Source organism: Elaeis guineensis, chromosome 8 (assembly GCF_000442705.2).
Source record: "Elaeis guineensis isolate ETL-2024a chromosome 8, EG11, whole genome shotgun sequence".
Lineage (NCBI taxonomy): Eukaryota > Viridiplantae > Streptophyta > Magnoliopsida > Arecales > Arecaceae > Elaeis > Elaeis guineensis.
Window position 1 is genome coordinate 101233936 of NC_026000.2, and position 20166 is coordinate 101254101.

Genomic DNA, 20166 nt, shown 5'->3' on the forward strand with positions numbered 1-20166 from the left:
GTCACCATCAGAAATGGCCAGGTAAGCGGGCTCCCAATTAAAAACCACTGGTCTGGTTTACCTTAGACACCAACTGGTTTAATTAGTTTCGATTAGATCAACCTAACAGTTCGTGCTAGACCGCTTAGCCAAGAATCAAGTCCATTTGGTTCTCGTTAAGGACATGGACTTGACCAACTACAACTATTATAATTGATCTAGAGAATCCTTGACCTAATCTAAGACAACAATTGATTAGATTTAGTCAATTCTCTAATTAAGTCCATCTTTAATCTAACCATAGGTCTAACCCAATTAATGGACCTAATTCCCACTAACCCATTAACCCAATGTGTTATGGTTTGTGTCTTAGGTTCTTCAATTCACAATCCTAGAACCTAATCAAACAACTTCTTAATTCTTAATTAAGTTTTGGGCTGAGGGTTGGGTTCGGCTTTTCAAAAAATAATTTTTATATTTGTAAAATAATTTTACAATATGATTCTACCAACCATATTGCATGTTTGATTCATAATCAAGATGCAAGTGAAATAAACATGAAACTACTTTAGATCTAATCTAAACAGGTTCATGTAATTGAAATAATTTCAACTTTAAACAATTTTTTGCATAAAAATTATTAGCAAAGATATTTTATTTTAGATTTAAATATCTTTTAAATCTAATAAATCATAAATTTAATCTAGATCATATCTAACAAATTTATGATTAAAGATACATCTACACAAACTAGGACAACCTTTGCACTGTAAGGGGTAAACCTTACAGTAGGACAACCTTGCAGTTTGTGATTGATCTAAAATTTTAATTTTAGATTTAATAATCAGATTATAAATTAGATCTAATCTAAGAAATAATCTAAGCATGTATAAATAATCATGTAATAAAGAACCTAGGCTCTGATATCAATTGTAGGAACTAGATCTAGGGTTTCAGGGTTAGATCTTGAAACTTTTTCAAGATCATACAGCGGAAGACTAAAATAAATCAAAATTTATTTTCTAAAATCAAAAAATTCTTAGATCTAAGATTCTATTACATAATTATTACATAGCATTAAATCAAAAATTAAAATATATAAATATAGCATGAACTACATGTTGATCATATCAACATGTTTCTATACTACATCTAATGTATGTATTAAACAATAGATCAGATCTATTACCTTCCAAGTTAGACATTCTAACCTTGTTGATCTGGGCTTGAGGATGATGTTGCAAGCCGCACACGCATCCTGCCTCTAGGAGTCGTCCACACGAGCCCACGAATCTCGATCAGAAGTCCTGCTTCAGGAAATCAGCACAGTATGCCAGTACTGCGCTGATCCTTCTTTGATGGTTGATCAGGTGCCTCCTTCTTCTTGATTTGGACTCTTCCAAAGATGAAAAGTAGAAGGAGGAGTTTCAGATCTGAGACACTCTTAGAAAACTCAAGATGGAGGGAGGAAAATATGAAAACAAAAACCCTAGAAGAAGACCCTCTTCTTCTTCACGTTTTTCTCTCTAGACACCCAAACTTGCATCTTTTATATCTCCATGACCCAAAGGTATTTCTCTTTGATTCTTGGAAGGTATAAAGGTCTCTCAAATATTTGACTTCTTCTAAAATTTTATGAAGAAACTCATCTTATATAGAGAGATATGATAGAGTCTTATCTAGGTCAAACACCTAGTCAAGGCTTATCCAAACATGGCAAGTTAAGGGACGCCCAACTCTTGAGCACCTCCTTCATATTTTTGTGCATGGATTACCAGAAAAGGGTGCACAATGTATACCCTAAAATTCACAAAAAATTCAAAAAAAAATTGGATAAATTCGGTGCAAAATTGAAAGAGTTTTGGATTTCTAAAACTCTATCTCATAGAATTCGAAATCCAAACTTATTCCTTTTAGATTTGATCCAAACCACCTTCCATGTAAGAAAGAAGAGAGGAGACCTTTTGTGAACGTGGGAGAGATCTGGGAGAGGGTTTTTGTCGCACAAAATAAGTGGAGATTGGCGTTGAATAAGAGAGAGGGCGTGGAGAAGGATTATGTGGCGCAAGGTGGAATCCTAGTCTTACTAGGATTCTGTCTTATGACTTGTTTTAATTTGGTTTCCCAAACCAAATCAAATTAAAATTAGATCAACTCAATTAAAATAGGTCTTAACCTAATTAAGAACCTAATTTAATCAGATTAAATTAGATTTAAATCTGATTTAATTTTCTAATCAAATTAGAAATTAGATTGACCCAAGTCCTAGTTGAACTAGGACTAGTTTTTCCTTGCACTTGGCTTATCCAATAAACCAATTGGACTTGATCCAATCAAGCTCAAACTAAATATAATTAAATTATATTTAATTAGACTTAATCTCAGCCCATTGTCTTAATCAAATTAAGCCAATCAGCAATCGAATTGCTAATAGATCCTCCTGCAACACTTGCACTGGGTTAAATGTCAATCGTATTGATCATTTAACCCTAGAACGATTCTTAATCGTTGATCAACCATCTGATCGGATCATGAACTCTAATGTGTGTGACTTCATAGATCCGAACCTAAGCTGGTAGCATAGGAACAAATTCCTATACCAATCGAAGTGACCATCTAGCAATGGTACCCGACGATCGGATAGGTCGAATGTGTAGAACAACATCCTTAGAACCCATGCGAATATAGTTTTCATATAATTCATCCCCTTGACCAAAATGATCATAGGACACCCCAGAGTTTAACTGTCAACTCTGATCAGGTTGTCCACATTGTATTTCAAAATATCAAATCCATCTGATGGATTACCCTGGCCAAAGTTTTGCTAAATTGAAATACAGCGACTCATTCTTCTCCAACTCTTGGAGTGGTCAATCCCATCTCGATCACACTCTGACTTCACAAGTACTTGACTATGCCCAGAATCCTTCCATCCCTGAATTAGAAATTCAGTTAGTCCAGTACCAAAGCACAGTGAGTTGCTTGCAAGTCACTGAGGCGATCTCAGGTCTAAGGGACACTTATACCTATATCCCATCAGAGACATTCTCGACAACAGAATACTCTAGAGTTGGTCATGTTCAATGATGTTGTACCCTTACATCTCACCTGTATGCCATACCAGTGTCTCCACACTCTTTGGTTAAGAGGACAACCAACCCATATGGCCTACAGCGACCTATGCTCGATAGAAGCTGTTGTCCTTATTAACAGCCTATCATTTGGTCGTGAACAATTTTAAGGACTAATCGATAAATCCTCTCTTTATCGAATCTAAATAGTCCTAAGGACTTCATCATAACAACGGAGTTCATTAGAAGATGAAAGCTTATGATGAAAATGCCAAATATATTTTATTTATTAACAAATCAATTACAATACTTGGTTGCTCAACCGTCAACAGCTTGACGATTGGCTTTTTGGGACACATTTTCCAATAGTTGTTTGGAGGTTCCTGATCGCCATCGTGTTGATTTGCCCTTTTTGTTCATGACCATAGATCTTTTCGAGGCCATTTGAGTTTGACGCTTCCTCCTGGTGCTCGAGCTTGGGGGTCCGAACTTCACATTACCTTGAGAAAGTCGATTTTTCCTCGGCCTGTATTGAGTTTCTTCTTAGCGACTAAGGGTTTTTGATAAGAGTCTCCTTCCTCGTTGAGACGAGGTCTCTTGTATCTTTGATGTAGTTTATTTTTCACTTATCATTGGTGTAGTTCGTCGCTTTTTCTTTTCATCTTCCCCTTTTTTTTTGTGTTCGAGTGAGGGGTTTCCCTATGCTCTTAACGAGGTCATGGGAGTGTAGAGGAGCCGTTGAGGAGGCTTTCCTCTTCGTCTGATCTTGATCGATCGGATCTTCATTTGTATCAGGATGAGGTTCTCCTCCTATTTTCAACAGTCAATTTCAGCTCATGTTAGGATGAGGTTCTCCTCCTGTTCTTAACAGGGCTGTGGGGGCATGTAAGGGTTGTTGCAAGGGTCTCTCCCCTCATCCGATCTCTAGATAACCGGACCTTCAACTTTGCTTATGTTAGGATGAGGTTCTTCTCCTGTTCCTAACATAGCTGTGGGGACACATAAGGGCCATTGTAAGGGTCTCTCCCCTCATCCAATCTCTAGATAACCGGGCCTTTGATTTTGCTCATGTTGGGATGAGGTTCTCCTCCTGTTCCTAACATGGTTGTGGGGGCACATAAGGACCATTATAAGGGCCTCTCCTCCCATCCGGTCTTTAAATAATCGGGCCTTCGACTTTGCTCATGTTAGGATGAGGTTCTCCTCCTATTCCTAACATGACTGTGGGGGCACATAAGGGCCGTTGTAAGGGTCTCTCCCCCCATCCGATCTTTAAATAATCGGATCTTCGACTTTGCTCATGTTAGGACGAGGTTCTCCTCCTATTCCTAATATGGCTGTGGGGGCACATAAGGGCCGTTGTAACGGCCTCTCCCTCCATTCGGTCTTTAAATAACTGAGCCTTTGACTTTGCTCATATTAGGATAAGGTTCTCCTCCTGTTCCTAACATGGCTGTGGGGGAACATAAAGGCTGTTGTAAGGGTCTCTCCCCTCATCTGGTCTCTAGATAATCGGACCTTCGACTTTGCTCATGTTAGGACGAGATTCTCCTCCTGTTCCTAACAAGGCTGTGGGGGCACATAAGGACTATTGTAAGGGCCTCTCCCCCCATCCGATCTTTAAATAATCGGGCCTTCGACTTTGCTCATGTTAGGATAAGGTTCTCCTCCTGTTCCTAACATGGCTGTGGAGGAACATAAAGGCCGTTGTAAGGGTCTCTCCCCTCATCTGGTCTTTAAATAATCGGGCCTTCGACTTTGCTCATGTTAGGACAAGGTTCTCCTCCTATTCCTAACATGGCTGTGGGGGCACATAAGGGCCGTTGTAAGGGCCTCTCCCTCCATTCGATCTTTAAATAACCGGGCCTTCGACTTTGCTCATATTAGGACGGGTTCTCCTCCTATTCCTAACATGGCTATGGGGGTACATAAGGGCCATTGTAAGGGCCTCTCCCCCCATCCGATCTTTAAATAATCGGACATTCAACTTTGTTTGTGTTAGGACGAGGTCCTCCTCCTGTTCCTAATGTAGGAACCAGATCTAGGGTTTCAGGGTTAGATCTTGAAACTTTTTCAAGATCATATAGTAGAAGACTAAAATAAATCAAAATTATTTTTTAAAATCAGAGAATCCCTAGATCTAAGATCCTATTACATAATTATTACATAGCATTAAATCAGAAATTAAAATATATATATACAGCATGAACTACATGTTGATCATATCAACATGTTGCTATACTACATCTAATGTATGTATTAAACAATAGATCAGATCTATTACCTTACAAGTTAGATGTTCTAACCTCACTGATCTGGGCTTGAAGATGATGTTGCAAGCCACACACGCATCCGGCCTCTAGGAGTCATCCACACGAGCCCACGAATCTCGATCAGAAGTCCTGTTTCAGGAAATCAGCACAGTATGCTAGTACTGCGCTGATCCTTCTTTGATGGTTGATCAGGTGCCTCCTTCTTCTTGATTTGGACTCTTCTAAAGATGGAAAGTGGAAGGAGGAGTTTCAGATCTGAGACGCTCTCAGAAAACTCAAGATGGAGGGAGGAAAGATATGAAAACAAACAACCCTAGAAGAAGACCCTCTTCTTCTTCTCGTTTCTCTCTCTAGACACCCTAACTTGTGTCTTTTATATCTCCACGACCCAAAGGTCTTTCTCTATAATTTTTTGATAGCCCAAATGTCTCTCAAATCTCTATCTTCTTCAAAAATTTTATTAAGAAACTAATATTATATAGAGAGATATGATAGAGTCTTTGTCTAGGTCAAATACCTAGTCAAGGCTTATCCAAACATGGCAAGTTAAGGGGTGCCCAACTCTTGAGCACCTCCTCCTTATTTTTGTGCATGGATCACTAGAAAAGTGTGCATAATGTGTACCCTAAAATCCATAAAAATTCTAAAAAAAATTTGGATAGATTCGGTGCAAAATTGAAAGAGTTTTGGATTTCTAAAACTCTATCTCATAGAATTCGAAATCCAAACTTATTTTTTTTTTATTTGATCCAAACCACCTTCCATGTAAGAAAGAAGAGAGGAGACCTTTTGTGAACATGGGAGAGACCTGGGAGAGGGCTTTTGTCATACAAAATAAGAGGAGATTGGCGTTGAATGAGAGAGAGGGCATGGGGAAGGCTTATGTGGTGCAAGGTGGAATCCTAGTCTTACTAGGATTCTATCTTATGACTTGTTTTAATTTGATTTCTCAAACCAAATCAAACCATAATTAGATCAACCCAATTAAAATAGATCTTAATCCAATTAAGAACCTAATTTAATCATATTAAATTATATTTAAATCTGATTTAATTTTCTAATCAAATTAGAAATTAGATTGACCCAAGTCCTAGTTTAACTAGGACTAGTTTTTTCTTGCATTTGGCTTATCCAATAAACCAATTGGACTTGATCCAATCAAGCTCAAATTAAATTTAATTAAATCATATTTAATTAGACTTAATCTCAGCCTATTGGCTTAATCAAATTAAGCCAATTAGCAATCGAATTGCTAATCGATCCTCCTGCAACACTTGCACTAGGTTAAATATCAATCGTATTGATCATTTAACCCTAGAATGATTCTTAATCGTTGATCAACCATCCGATCGGATCAAGAACTCTAATGTGTGTGACCTCATAGGTCCGAACCTAAGTCGGTAGCATAAGAATAAATTCTTGTACCAATCAAAGTGACCATCTAGCAATGATACCCGACGACCGGATAGGTCGAATGTGTAGAACAACATCCTTAGAACCCATGCGGATATAGTTTTTATATAATTCATCCCCTTGACCAAAATGATCATAGGAGACCCCAGAGTTCAACTATCAACTCTGATCAGGTTGTCCACATTGTATTTCAAAATATCAAATCCATCTGATGGATTGCCCTGGCCAAGATTTTGCTAAATTAAAATACAGCGACTCATTCTTCTCCAACTCTTGGAGTGGTTAATCCCATCTCGATCCCACTCTGACTTTGCAAGTACATGACTGTGCCCAGAAGCCTTCCATCCCTGAATTAGAAATTTAGTTAGTCCAGTACCAAAGCACAGTGAGTTGCTTGCAAGTCACTGAGGCGATCTCAAGTCTAAGGGACACTTAAACCTATATCCCATCAGAGACATTCTCGACAGCAGAATACTCTGGAGTTGGTCACGTTCAATGATGATGTGCCAGTATATCTCACCTGTATGCCATACCAATGTCTCCACACTCTTTGGTTAAGAGGACAACCAACCCATATGGCTTACAGCGACCTATGTTTGATAGAAGCTGTCATCCTTATTAACAGCCTATCATTTGGTCGTGAACTGTTTTAAGGACTAATCGATAAATTCTCTCTTTATCGAATCTAAATAGTCCTAAGGACTTCATCATAATAATCGAGTTCATTAGAAGATGAAAGCTTCTTATGAAAATACCAAATATATTTTATTTATTAACAAATCAATTATAATACTTGGTTGCTCAACCGTCAACAGCTTGACGATTGGCTTTTTGGGATACATTTTCCAACAACTCCCACTTGTCCTAAAGCCACTCGGCACAGTATCTAATACCCATCTTCGACTTGTAGTTGTCAATCTCCTTTATTGCTAGGGCTTTAGTGAAGGGATCAGCCAGGTTCTCCTTTCCATCGATCTTCTGAAGGTCGACGTCACCTCGATCCACGATCTCTCGAACCAGGTGGAAGCGCGCAAGATGTGCTTCGTCCGCTGATGTGCTTTGGATTCCTTTGCCTGAGCTATGGCACCAGTGCTGTCGCAGTAGAGTAGGACTGGACCATCGAGGGAGGGTGCTACTCCGAGCTCGTTGATGAATTTCCTTAGCCACACAGCTTCCTTCGCACCATCCGATGCTGCGATGTACTCCGCTTCACAAATAGAGTCCACCACAGTATGTTGCTTGGAACTCTTCCAGCAGATGGCTCCACCATTCAGAGTAAAGATATAACCCGACATGCTCCTGCTGTCATCATGGTCAGATTGGAAGCTAGAGTCTGTGAACCCCACAAGTTTCAGATCTGACTCGCCATAAACCAACCATTGGTCCTTAGTATTTCTTAAATACTTAAGGATGGCTTTAACCACTTTTCAGTGATTCTCTCCAGGATCAGATTGGTATCTACTCACTACTCCTAGTGAGTATGCCACATCTGGTCTTGTACATGTCATGGCGTACATGATAGTCCCATGGCTGAAGCATATGGGACTCTACTTATACGCTCTCTCTCTTCAGGAGTTATCAGACAATCCTTCTTAGAGAGAGAAATTCCTTGGCCTATCGGTAGATAGCCCTTCTTGGAATTCTCCATGCTAAACCTCTTCAGCACAGTGTCTATGTACATGGATCGAGATAACCCAAGCATCCTTTTAGATCTATCCCTAGAGATGCTTCACCCCTAGAATGTAGGATGCTTCACCCAAGTCCTTCATGGAGAACTGTGATGACAATCAAACTTTTATTCCCTATAGTGCGGGGATGTCATTTCCGATTAAGAGAATGTCATCCACGTACAAGATAAGGAATACCACAACTGGACCATTTGCCCATTTATAGATACAGGACTCTTCTCCATTCTTAATGAAGCAATATGTTTTGATCACCTTATCAAAATGCATGTTCCAACTCCGAGAAGCTTGCTTCAATCCATAAATGGATCTCTGAAGCTTACACATCTTGGACTCATCTGTGGATGTAAACCCCTCAGGTTGTATCATATACACCTCTTCGATCAGCTCTCCATTCAGGAAAGCTGTCTTTACATCCATCTGCCAGATCTCATAATCCAGATGGACAGCTATTGCAAGCATTATCTGAATGGATTTGAGCATTGCCACAGGAGAAAATATCTCGTCATAGTCAATACCATAATGTTGACGATACCCCTTGGTGATTAGATGGGCTTTATAGGTCTCCATCTTTCCGTCTGCACCCCTCTTCCTTTTGAAGACCCATTTACACCCAATGGGTTTAACCCCTTAAGGTGGGTCAACCAATGTCCATACATCGTTGACCTTAATGGACTCCATTTCGGATTTCATAGCTTCAAGCCATTTCTCGAAATCAGGTCTCTGCATTGCATCCATATAGGTGATCGGATTCTCATTATTCTCATCAAGTTCGATGGGATCACCGTCCCGGACCAAAAAACTGTAGTATCTATCCGGCTGATGTGGTACTCTATCGGATCGCCTTAATGGTGCAGGTACATTGAGCTCCGGATCTGATCTAATCATATTCGACTCAGGTTCAGCTATTGGTGTCGATCCTTCTACCTGTTGAACTTCATCAAGTTCAACCTTAGAGGCAACGGTTCCTTCACCAAGGAACTCTTTTTCTAAAAAGATTTCCTTAAGGCTAACAAACACCTTTTGTTCATCAGCATGGTAGGAAAAATATCCTTTTATCTCTTTAGGGTACCCTATGAATGAGCATTTGTCAGACCTAGGTCCAAGTTTGTCTGTGACTAATCGTTTGACATAGGTCGGGCACCCCCAGACCCTAAGGTGTGAAAGTGTTGGCTTACGTCCTGTCTATATCTCATATGGAGTCTTAATTACAGACTTACTTGAAACTCTATTTAACAGATAACTGGCCGATTTGAGTGCATATCTCCAGAAGGATATCGGCAAGCTAGCAAAACCCATCATGGATCAGACCATGTCTAACAGAGTCTGATTCCTCCTTTCAGACACTCCATTATGCTGTGGTGTTCCTGGAGGAGTCCATTGGGAGAGAATCCCATTCTCTCCTAGATATGTGAGAAATTCACTAGAAAGGTATTCTCCTCCTCGATCAGATCGAAGAGTTTTAATACTCTTCCCAGTTTATTTTTCTACTTCACTTCGGAATCGTTTGAATATTTCAAATGAATCCGACTTATGTTTCATCAGATAGACATATCCATATCGGGATAGGTCATCCATGAAAGTTATGAAGTAGAAATATCCATCTCTAGCACTGGTGCTCATGAGCCCACATACATCAGTATGTACTAGGCCCAAGAGCTCAGTAGCTCTCTCACCTTTTTCAGTAAAAGGTGACTTGATCATTTTACCAAGAAGACAGGACTCACAGGTTAGAAGTGATTCACAATCACTGACTTCAAGGATTTCCTCTTGAGTCAACCTGTTTATTCTGTTCTTATTTATATGACCTAGCCTCCAATGCCATAAGTAGATATCTGACACACTATCTAATCTAGGGTGCTTGCCAGTAGAATAGACTCTTATCAGGCTTGATCTTTTTGGTCTGACTCTGCACTGATGTCCCAGTCTGAACTTGCACCTTCTTCACTTTCTTCTTCTTGCTCTTCTTTTCTTTCTCAAAGGGTCGAGAACCAGAAGTCGATCCTCCCACTATGTTCACCGACTCCTTGAGGAGTTGGTGATCTTTCTCAAAGTTCTGAAGCAACCCCAGTAACTTGTGGTAGTTTACTTAAGGCTTTGTCATTTTATAATGAGTGAAGAATGGGAGATAAGACTCAGCGAGTTCAGTATTGCATCTTTCCCAAGCGGCTCATGCAAGGAAAAGCCGAGCTTGCTCAATCGTTCCATCAGTTCGATCATGTACAATACATGATTAGTGATAGAGGCACCATCCCGCATTTTGGCGTTGAAGATGGCATAACTAGTCTTGTGCCTCTCCACGTCATCAGATGTGCCAAAGGCATCCTTCAACACTTGAAGCATGTCCTTTGGCTGAGCCGTCTCGAATCTGTGACTGAACTCGTCGCTAATGGCAGCCAGCATGATACAACGCACCATGGTCCGATCACTAAGCCACTTTTGGTAAGTGTCTCTGACTGTTCCACGTGCATTGACAGCTGGCTCTTCAGGTGTAGGATCCATTATCACATATAGGATCCATTCATGCTCCAGGACTATCTTCAACTTTCAGTACCAGCTATCGAAGTTGGGTCCCACCAACTTATCATTGTCCAACAATGATCGGAGCGATAGGGAAGTGGCCATATTTGCACAAAGAAGAACCATAACCTAATTAGTAATTAATTCATTAAACCTAAAGATTTGGACTTTAATCAAAAGGTTTCTCCCACTATTTTATTCAAATTGGTAGCCTCTACCTCCAATTCAAGGAATTACCCTAATTTCTTAGTGGGTACTAGAATCCACTTAGACTGCACACAAGCCCAACTTTGGTTGGCCAACCCATGTACATCTAAGGGTAGGTTCATAACTAATTGTTTCTCTAAATAATTTTTAGTAATTTTAATTTTGCCCCAGAAACCTAATCAATAGGTTTTGGCCTCCACTGTAAGGATCCGGTTAGGTCCAACCATTAACATGATCATACTTGGTGTATCTAACCAACGAATGATTAAGCCCAACTTTGGTTGGCTCACCTAACCACTATTAGAGAGACACTTCCAAGTCGTCATATGATGAGTGATAATTCTATTGTCAACAAGCACCAGGCCTTTGGGTCTGCAATGATTATTGAGTTAATAGACTCATTATCAAACACCTTAATGGGAGGCTATGACTCAGTTATCTCCATAACTTTGTCATTTTAAAGACCTAATAATTTTAGAGAATTTAAATAATATAGAGGATGAGGTCAGATGAACCAGCTTATCATGATCCTCCCACTGGCTTCATCAAGTCAGCTTAAGGGAGACCATTAAAAGGGCTGGTCTAGGAGCACCTAAATTAGTCACACTGATTTATCTAGCTGACATGGGTCAGCTCGAATAGTCAAGTGATTTGATTAAAATATAATTTCACCAAGAGGTCAGGTAAGTTCGATCAGTGGGAGGGTCTGCCAAAGCTTGCCTTAGACACCATCAAAAATGGCCAGGTAAGCGGGCTCCCAATTAAAAACCACCGGTCTAGTTTACCTTAAACACCAACTAGTTTAATTAGTTTCAATTAGATCAACCTAACAGTTCATGCTAGACCGCTTAGCCAAGAATCAAGTCCATTTGGTTCTCGTTAAAGATATAGACTTGACCAACTACAACTATTGTAATTGATCTAGAGAATCCTTGACCTAATCTAAGACAATAATTGATTAGATTTAGTTAATTATCTAATTAAGTCCATCTTCAATCTAACCATAGGTCTAACCCAATTAATGGACCTAATTCCCACTAACCCATTAACCCAATGTGTTATGGTTTGTGTCTTAGGTTCTTCAATTCACAATCCTAGAACCTAATCAAACAACTTCTTAATTCTTAATTAAGTTTTGGGCTAAGGATTGGGTTCGACTTTTCAAAAAATAATTTTCATATTTATAAAATAATTTTATAATATGATTCTACCAACCATATTGCATGTTTGATTCATAATCAAGATACAAGTGAAATAAACATGAAACTACTTTAAATCTAATCTAAACAAGTTCATGTAATTGAAACAATTTCAACTTTAAATAATTTTTTTGCACAAAAAATATTAACAAAGAGATTTTATTTTAGATTTAAATATTTTTTAAATCTAATAAATTATAAATTTAATCTAGATCATATCTAACAAATTTATGATTAAAGATAGATCTACACAAACTAGGACAACTTTTGCACTGTAAGGGGTAAACCTTAGAGCAGGACAACCTTGCAGTTCGTGATTGATCTAAAATTTTAATTTTAGATTTAATAATTAGATTATAAATTAGATTTAATCTAAAAAATAATCTAAGCATGTATAAATAATCATGTAATAAAGAACCTATGCTCTGATTCCAATTGTAGGAACCAGATCTAGGGTTTCAGGGTTAGATCTTGAAACTTTTTCAAGATCATACAGTGGAAGACTAAAATAAATCAAAATTATTTTTTAAAATTAGAGAATCTCTAGATCTAAGATCTTATTATATGATTATTACATAGCATTAAATCAAAAATTAAAAAATATATATACAGCATGAACTACATGTTGATCATATCAACATGTTTCTATACTACATCTAATGTATGTATTAAACAATAGATCAGATCTATTACCTTGCAAGTTAGATGTTCTAACCTCACAGATCCAGGCTTGAGGATGATGTTGCAAGTCGCACATGCATCCAGCCTCTAGGAGTCGTCCACACGAGCCCACGAATCTCGATCAGAAGTCCTGCTTCAGGAAATCAGCACAGTATGCTAGTACTGCGCTGATCCTTCTTTGATGGTTGATCAGGTGCCTCCTTCTTCTTGATTTGGAATCTTCCAAAGATGAAAAGTAGAAGGAGGAGTTTCAGATCTGAGATGCTCTCAGGAAACTCAAGATGGAGGGAGGAAAGATATGAAAACAAACAACCCTAGAAGAAGACCCTCTTCTTCTTCTCGTTTCTCTCTCTAGATACCCTAACTTGTATCTTTTATATCTCCACGACCCAAAGGTATTTCTCTCTGAGTTTTGGATGGCCAAAAGGACTCTCAAAGCTCTATCTTCTCCAAAACTTTCATGAAGAAACTCATTTTATATAAAGAGATATGATAGAGTCTTTGTCTAGGTCAAATACCTAGTCAAGGCTTATCCAAACATGGCAAGTTAAGGGGTGCCCAACTCTTGAGCACCTCCTCCTTATTTTTGTACATGGATCACTAGAAAAAGGTGCATAATATGTACCCTAAAATCCACAAAAAATTTCAAAAAAAAATTGGATAGATTCGGTGCAAAATTGAAAGAGTTTTGGATTTCTAAAACTCTATCTCATAGAATTCGAAATCCAAACTTATTCCTTTTTGATTTGATCCAAACCACCTTCCATGTAAGAAAGAAGAGAGGAGACCTTTTGTGAACGTGGGAGAGACCTGGGAGAGGGATTTTGTCACACAAAATAAGAGAAGATTGGCATTGAATGAGAGAGAGGGCGTGGGGAAGGCTTATGTGGTGCAAGGTGGAATCCTAGTCTTACTAGGATTCTATCTTATGACTTGTTTTAATTTGGTTTCTCAAACCAAATCAAACCAAAATTAGGTCAACCCAATTAAAAGAGATCTTAATCCAATTAAGAACCTAATTTAATCAGATTAAATTAGATTTAAATCTGATTTAATTTTCTAATCAAATTAAAAATTAGATTGACCCAAGTCCTAGTTTAACTAGGACTAGTTTTTCTTTGCACTTGGCTTATCCAATAAACCAATTGAACTTGATCCAATCAAACCCAAACTAAATCTAATTAAACCATATTTAATTAGACTTAATCTCAGCCCATTGGCTTAATCAAATTAAGCCAATTAGCAATCAAATTGCTAATTGATCCTCCTGCAACACTTGCACTGGGTTAAATGTCAATCCTATTGATCATTTAACCCTAGAATGATTCTTAATCATTGATCAACCATCCAATCGGATCATGAACTCTAATATGTGTGATCTCATAGGTCTGAACCTAAGTCGATAGCATAAGAATAAATTTTTGTACCAATCGAAGTGACCATCTAGCAATGGTACCCGACGATCGGATAGGTTGAATGTGTAGAACAACATCCTTAGAACCCATGTGAATATAATTTTTATATAATTCATCCCCTTGACCAAAATGATCATAAGTCACCCCATAGTTCAACTGTCAACTCTGATCAGGTTGTCCACATTGTATTTCAAAATATCAAATCCATCTGATGGATTATTCTGGCCAAGATTTTGCTAAATTGAAATACAGTGACTCATTCTTCTCCAACTCTTGGAGTGGTCAATCCCATCTCGATCACACTCTGACTTTGTAAGTACTTGACTGTGCCCAGAATCCTTCCATCCCTAAATTAGAAATTCAGTTAGTCCAGTACCAAAGCACAGTGAGTTGCTTGCAAGTCACTGAGGCGATCTCAAGTCTAAGGGACACTTATATCTATATCCCATCAGAGACATTCTCGACAGCAGAATACTCTGGAGTTGGTCATGTTCAATGATGATGTACCAGTACATCTCACCTGTATGCCATACCAGTGTCTCCACACTCTTTGGTTTAGAGGACAACCAACCCATATGGCCTACAGTGACCTATGCTCGATAGAAGCTGTCGTCCTTATTAATAGCCTATCATTTGATCGTGAACTGTTTTAAGGACTAATCGATAAATCCTCTCTTTATCGAATCTAAATAGTCTTAAGGACTTCATCATAACAACGGAGTTCATTAGAAGATGAAAGCTTATGATGAAAATGCCAAATATATTTTATTTATTAACAAATCAATTACAATACTTGGTTGCTCAACCATCAACAGCTTGACGATTAGCTTTTTGGGACACATTTCCCAACACCTAACATGCTTAGTTTCGATTGTCAGAAGGAGCAACTCCCTGTCATTATGAGCTCACACCAAAAGAAAAGATATGCAAATATGAAAGAAACTTTTATTTAAGGCAAAGTTATTGGTAATACATTCGTAGATTTTTTGAATTTCATAACCGCGGAAGGTCTGCTCCCCGTCGGGGCCCTCCAGAGATGGAGTTGATAATCCCAATTAGAGGTCGATCTGTTGGGAAATGTGTCCTAAAAAGCCAATCGTCAAGCTGTTGACGGTTGAGCAACCAAGTATTGTAATTGATTTGTTAATAAATAAAATATATTTGGCATTTTCATCATAAGCTTTCATCTTCTAATGAACTCCGTTGTTATGATGAAGTCCTTAGGACTATTTAAGTTCGATAAAGAGAGGATTTATCGATTAGTCCTTAAAACTGTTCACGACCAAATGATAGGCTGTTAATAAGGACGACAGCTTCTATCAAGCATAGGTCGCTGTAGGCCATATGGGTTGGTTGTCCTCTTAACCAAGGAGTGTGGAGACACTGGTATGGCATACAGGTGAGATGTAAGGGTACATCGTCATTGAACGTGACCAACTCCAGAGCATTCTGCTGTCGAGAATGTCTCTGATGGAATATAGGTATAAGTGTCCCTTAGACTTGAGATCACCTCAGTGACTTGCAAGCAACTCACTGTGCTTTGGTACTGGACTAACTGAATTTCTAATTCAGGGACGGAAGGCTTCTGGGCACAGTCAAGTACTTGCGAAGTCAGAGTGTGATCGAGATGGGATTGACACTCCAAGAGTTGGAGAAGAATGAGTCGCTGTATTTCAATTTAGCAAAACCTTGGCCAGGGTAATCCATCAGATGGATTTGATATTTTGAAATACAATGTGGACAACCTGATCAGAGTTGACAGTTGAGCTCTGGGGTGTCCTATGATCATTTTGGTCAAGGGGATGAATTATATGAAAACTATATCCGCATGGGTTCTAAGGATGTTGTTCTACACATTCGACCTATCCGGTCGTCGGGTATCATTGCTAGATGGTCACTTCGATTGGTATAGGAATTTATTCCTATGCTACCGGCTTAGGTTCGGACCTATGAGGTCACACACATTAGAGATCATGATCCGATCGGATGGTTGATCAACGATTAAGAATCATTATAGGGTTAAATAATCAATACGATTGACATTTAACCCAGTGCAAGTGTTGTAGGAGGATCGATTAGCAATTTGATTGCTAATTGGCTTAATTTGATTAAGCCAATGGGCTGAGATTAAGTCTAATTAAATATAATTTAATTAGATTTGGTTTGGGCTTGATTGGATCAAGTCCAATTGGTTTATTGGATAAGCCAAATGCAAGGAAAAACTAGTCCTAGTTCAACTAGGACTTGGGTCAATCTAATTTCTAATTTGATTAGAAAATTAAATCAGATTTAAATCTAATTTAATCTGATTAAATTAAGTTTTTAATTAGGTTAAGACCTATTTTAATTGGATTGATCTAATTTTGATTTGATTTGGTTTGGGAAACCAATTTAAAACAAGTTATGAGACAGAATCCTAGTAGGACTAGGATTCCACCTTGTACCACATAAACCTTCTCCACGCCCTCTCTCTTATTCAACGCCAATCTCCACTTATTTTGTGTGACAAAAGCCCTCTCCCAGATCTCTCCCACGTTCACAAAAGGTCTCCTCTCTTCTTTCTTACATGGAAGGTGATTTGGATCAAATCTAAAAGGAATAAGTTTGGATTTCGAATTCTATGAGATAGAGTTTTAGAAATCCAAAACTCTTTCAATTTTGCACCGAATTTATCCAAATTTTTTTTGGAATTTTCGTGGCTTTTAGGGTTTACATTGTGCACCCTTTTCTGTTGATCCATCCACGAAAATATGAAGGAGGTGCTCAAGAGTTGGGCGTCCCTTTACTTGCCATGTTTGGATAAGCCTTGACTAGGTGTTTGACCTAGACAAGGACTCTATCATATCTCTCTATATAAGACGAGTTTCTTTGTGAAATTTTAAGTGGAGATAGTTTTTTGAGAGGCCTTTCTGCCATCCAAAAATCAGAGAGAAATACCTTTGGGTCGTAGAGATATAAAATACGCAAGTTAGGGCATTTAGAGAGAAAAATGTGAAGAAGAAGAGGGTCTTCTTCTAGGGTTTTTATTTTCATATCTTTCCTCCTTCCATCTTGAGTTTCCTGAGAGCGTCTCAGATCTGAAACTCCTCCTTCTACTTTCCATCTTTGGAAGAGTCCAAATCAAGAAGAAGGAGGCACCTGATCAACCATCAAAGAAGGATCAGCGCAGTACTAGCATACTGTGCTGATTTCCTGAAGCAGGACTTCTGATCGAGATTCGTGGGCTCGTGTGGACGACTCCTAGAGGCCGGACGCGTGTGCGGCTTGCAACATCATCCTTAAGCCCGGATCAGCGAGGTTAGAGCGTCTAACTTGCAAGGTAATAGATCTGATCTATTATTTAATACATACATTAGATGTAGCTAGTATAGAAACATGTTGATATGATCAACATGTAGTTCATACTATATTTATATATATTTTAATTTTTGATTTAATGCTATGTAATAATCATGTAATAGGATCTTAGATCTAGGATTTTCTGATCTTAGAAAATAAATTTTGATCTATTTTAGTCTTCCGCTGTATGATCTTAAAAAGTTTCAAGATCTAACCCTGAAACCCTAGATCTGGTTCCTACAATTGGTATCAGAGCCTAGGTTCTTTATTACATGATTATTTATACATGCTTAGATTATTTTTTAGATTAGATCTAATTTATAATCTGATTATTAAATCTGAAATTAAAATTTTAGATCAATCACAAACTGCAAGGTTGTCCTGCTGTAAGGTTTACCCCTTACAGTGCAAAGGTTGTCCTAGTTTGTGTAGATCTATCTTTAATCATAAATTTGTTAGATATGATCTAGATTAAATTTATGATTTATTAGATTTAAAAGATGTTTAAATCTGAAATAAAATCTCTTTGTTAATAATTTTTATGCAAAGAAATTATTTAAAGTTGAAATTGTTTCAATTATGTGAACCTGTTCAGATTAGATCTAAAGTAGTTTCATGTTTATTTCACTTGCATCTTGATTATGAATCAAACATGCAATATGATTGGTAGAATCATATTGTAAAATTTTTTACAAATATGAAAATGATTTTTTTTTGAAAAGCCGAACCCAACCCTCAGCCCAAAACTTAATTAAGAATTAAGAAGTTGTTTGATTAGGTTCTAGGATTGTGAATTGAAGAACCTAAGACACAAATCATAACACATTGGGTTAATGGGTTAGTGGAAATTAGGTCCATTAATTGGGTTAGACCTATGGTTAGATTAAAGATGGACTTAATTAGAGAATTGACTAAATCTAATCAATTGTTGTCTTAGATTAGGTTAAGGATTCTCTAGATCAATTACAATAGTTGTAGTGGTCAAGTCCATGTCTTTAACGAGAACCAAATGGACTTGATTTTTGGCTAAGCGGTCTAGCACGAACTGTTAGGTTGATCTAATCGAAACTAATTAAACCAGTTGGTGTCTAAGGTAAACCAGACCGATGGTTTTTAATTGGGAGCCCGCTTACCTGGCCATTTCTGATGGTGTCTAAGGCAAGCTTTGGCAGACCCTCCCACTGATCGAACTTACCTGGCCTCTTGGTGAAATTATGTTTTGATCGGATCACTTGACTATTCGAGCTGACCCATGTCAGCTAGGTAAATCAGTGTGACTGATTTAGATGCTCCTAGACCAACCCTGGTCTCCCTTAAGCTGACTTGGTGAAGCCAGTGGGAGGATCATGATAAGCTGGTTCATCTGACCTCATCCTCTATATTATTTAAATCCTCTAAAATTATTAGGTCCTTAAAATGATAAAGTTATGGAGATAACTGAGTCATAGCCTCCCATTAAGGTGTTTGATAATGAGTCCATGAACTCAATAATCATTGCAGACCCAAAGGCCTGGTGCTTGTTGACTAATGGAATTATCACTCATCATATGATGACTTGGAAGTGTCTCTCTAATGGTGGTTAGGTGAGCCAACCAAAGTTGGGCTTAATCATTCGTTGGTTGGATACACCAAGTATGATCATGTTAATGGTTGGACCTAACCGGATCCTTACAGTGGAGGCCAAAGCCTACTGATTAGGTTTCTGGGGCAAAATTAAAATTACTAAAATTGTTTAGAGAAACAATTGGTTATGAACCTACCCTTAGATGTACATGGGTTGACCAACCAAAGTTGGGCTTGTGTGCAGTCTAAGTGGATTCTAGTACCCGCTAAGGAATTAGGGTAATTCCTCGAGTTGGAGGTAGAGGCTACCAATTCGAATAAAATAGTGGGAGAAACCTTTTGATTAAAGTCCAAATCTTTAGGTTTAATGAATCAATTACTAATTAGGTTATGGTTCTCCTTTGTGCAAATATGGCCACTTCCCTATCACTCCGATCATTGTTGGACAATGATAAGTTGGTGGGATCTAACTTCGATAGCTGGTATCGAAAGTTGAAGATAGTCCTGGAGCATGAACGGATCCTATATGTGATATTAGATCCTGCACCTGAGGAGCCAGCTGTCAATGCATGTGGAACAGTCAGAGACACTTACCAGAAGTGGCTCAGTGACCGGACCACGATGTGCTGTATCATGCTAGCTGCTATCATGAGCGACGAGTTCAGTCGCAGATTCGAGACGGCTCAGCCAAAGGACATGCTTCAAGTGTTGGAGGATACCTTTGGCACACCCGATGACGTAGAGAGGCACAAGAATAGTTGTGCCATCTTCAACGCCAAAATATGAGATGGAGTCTCTGTCACTGATCATGTATTGTACAT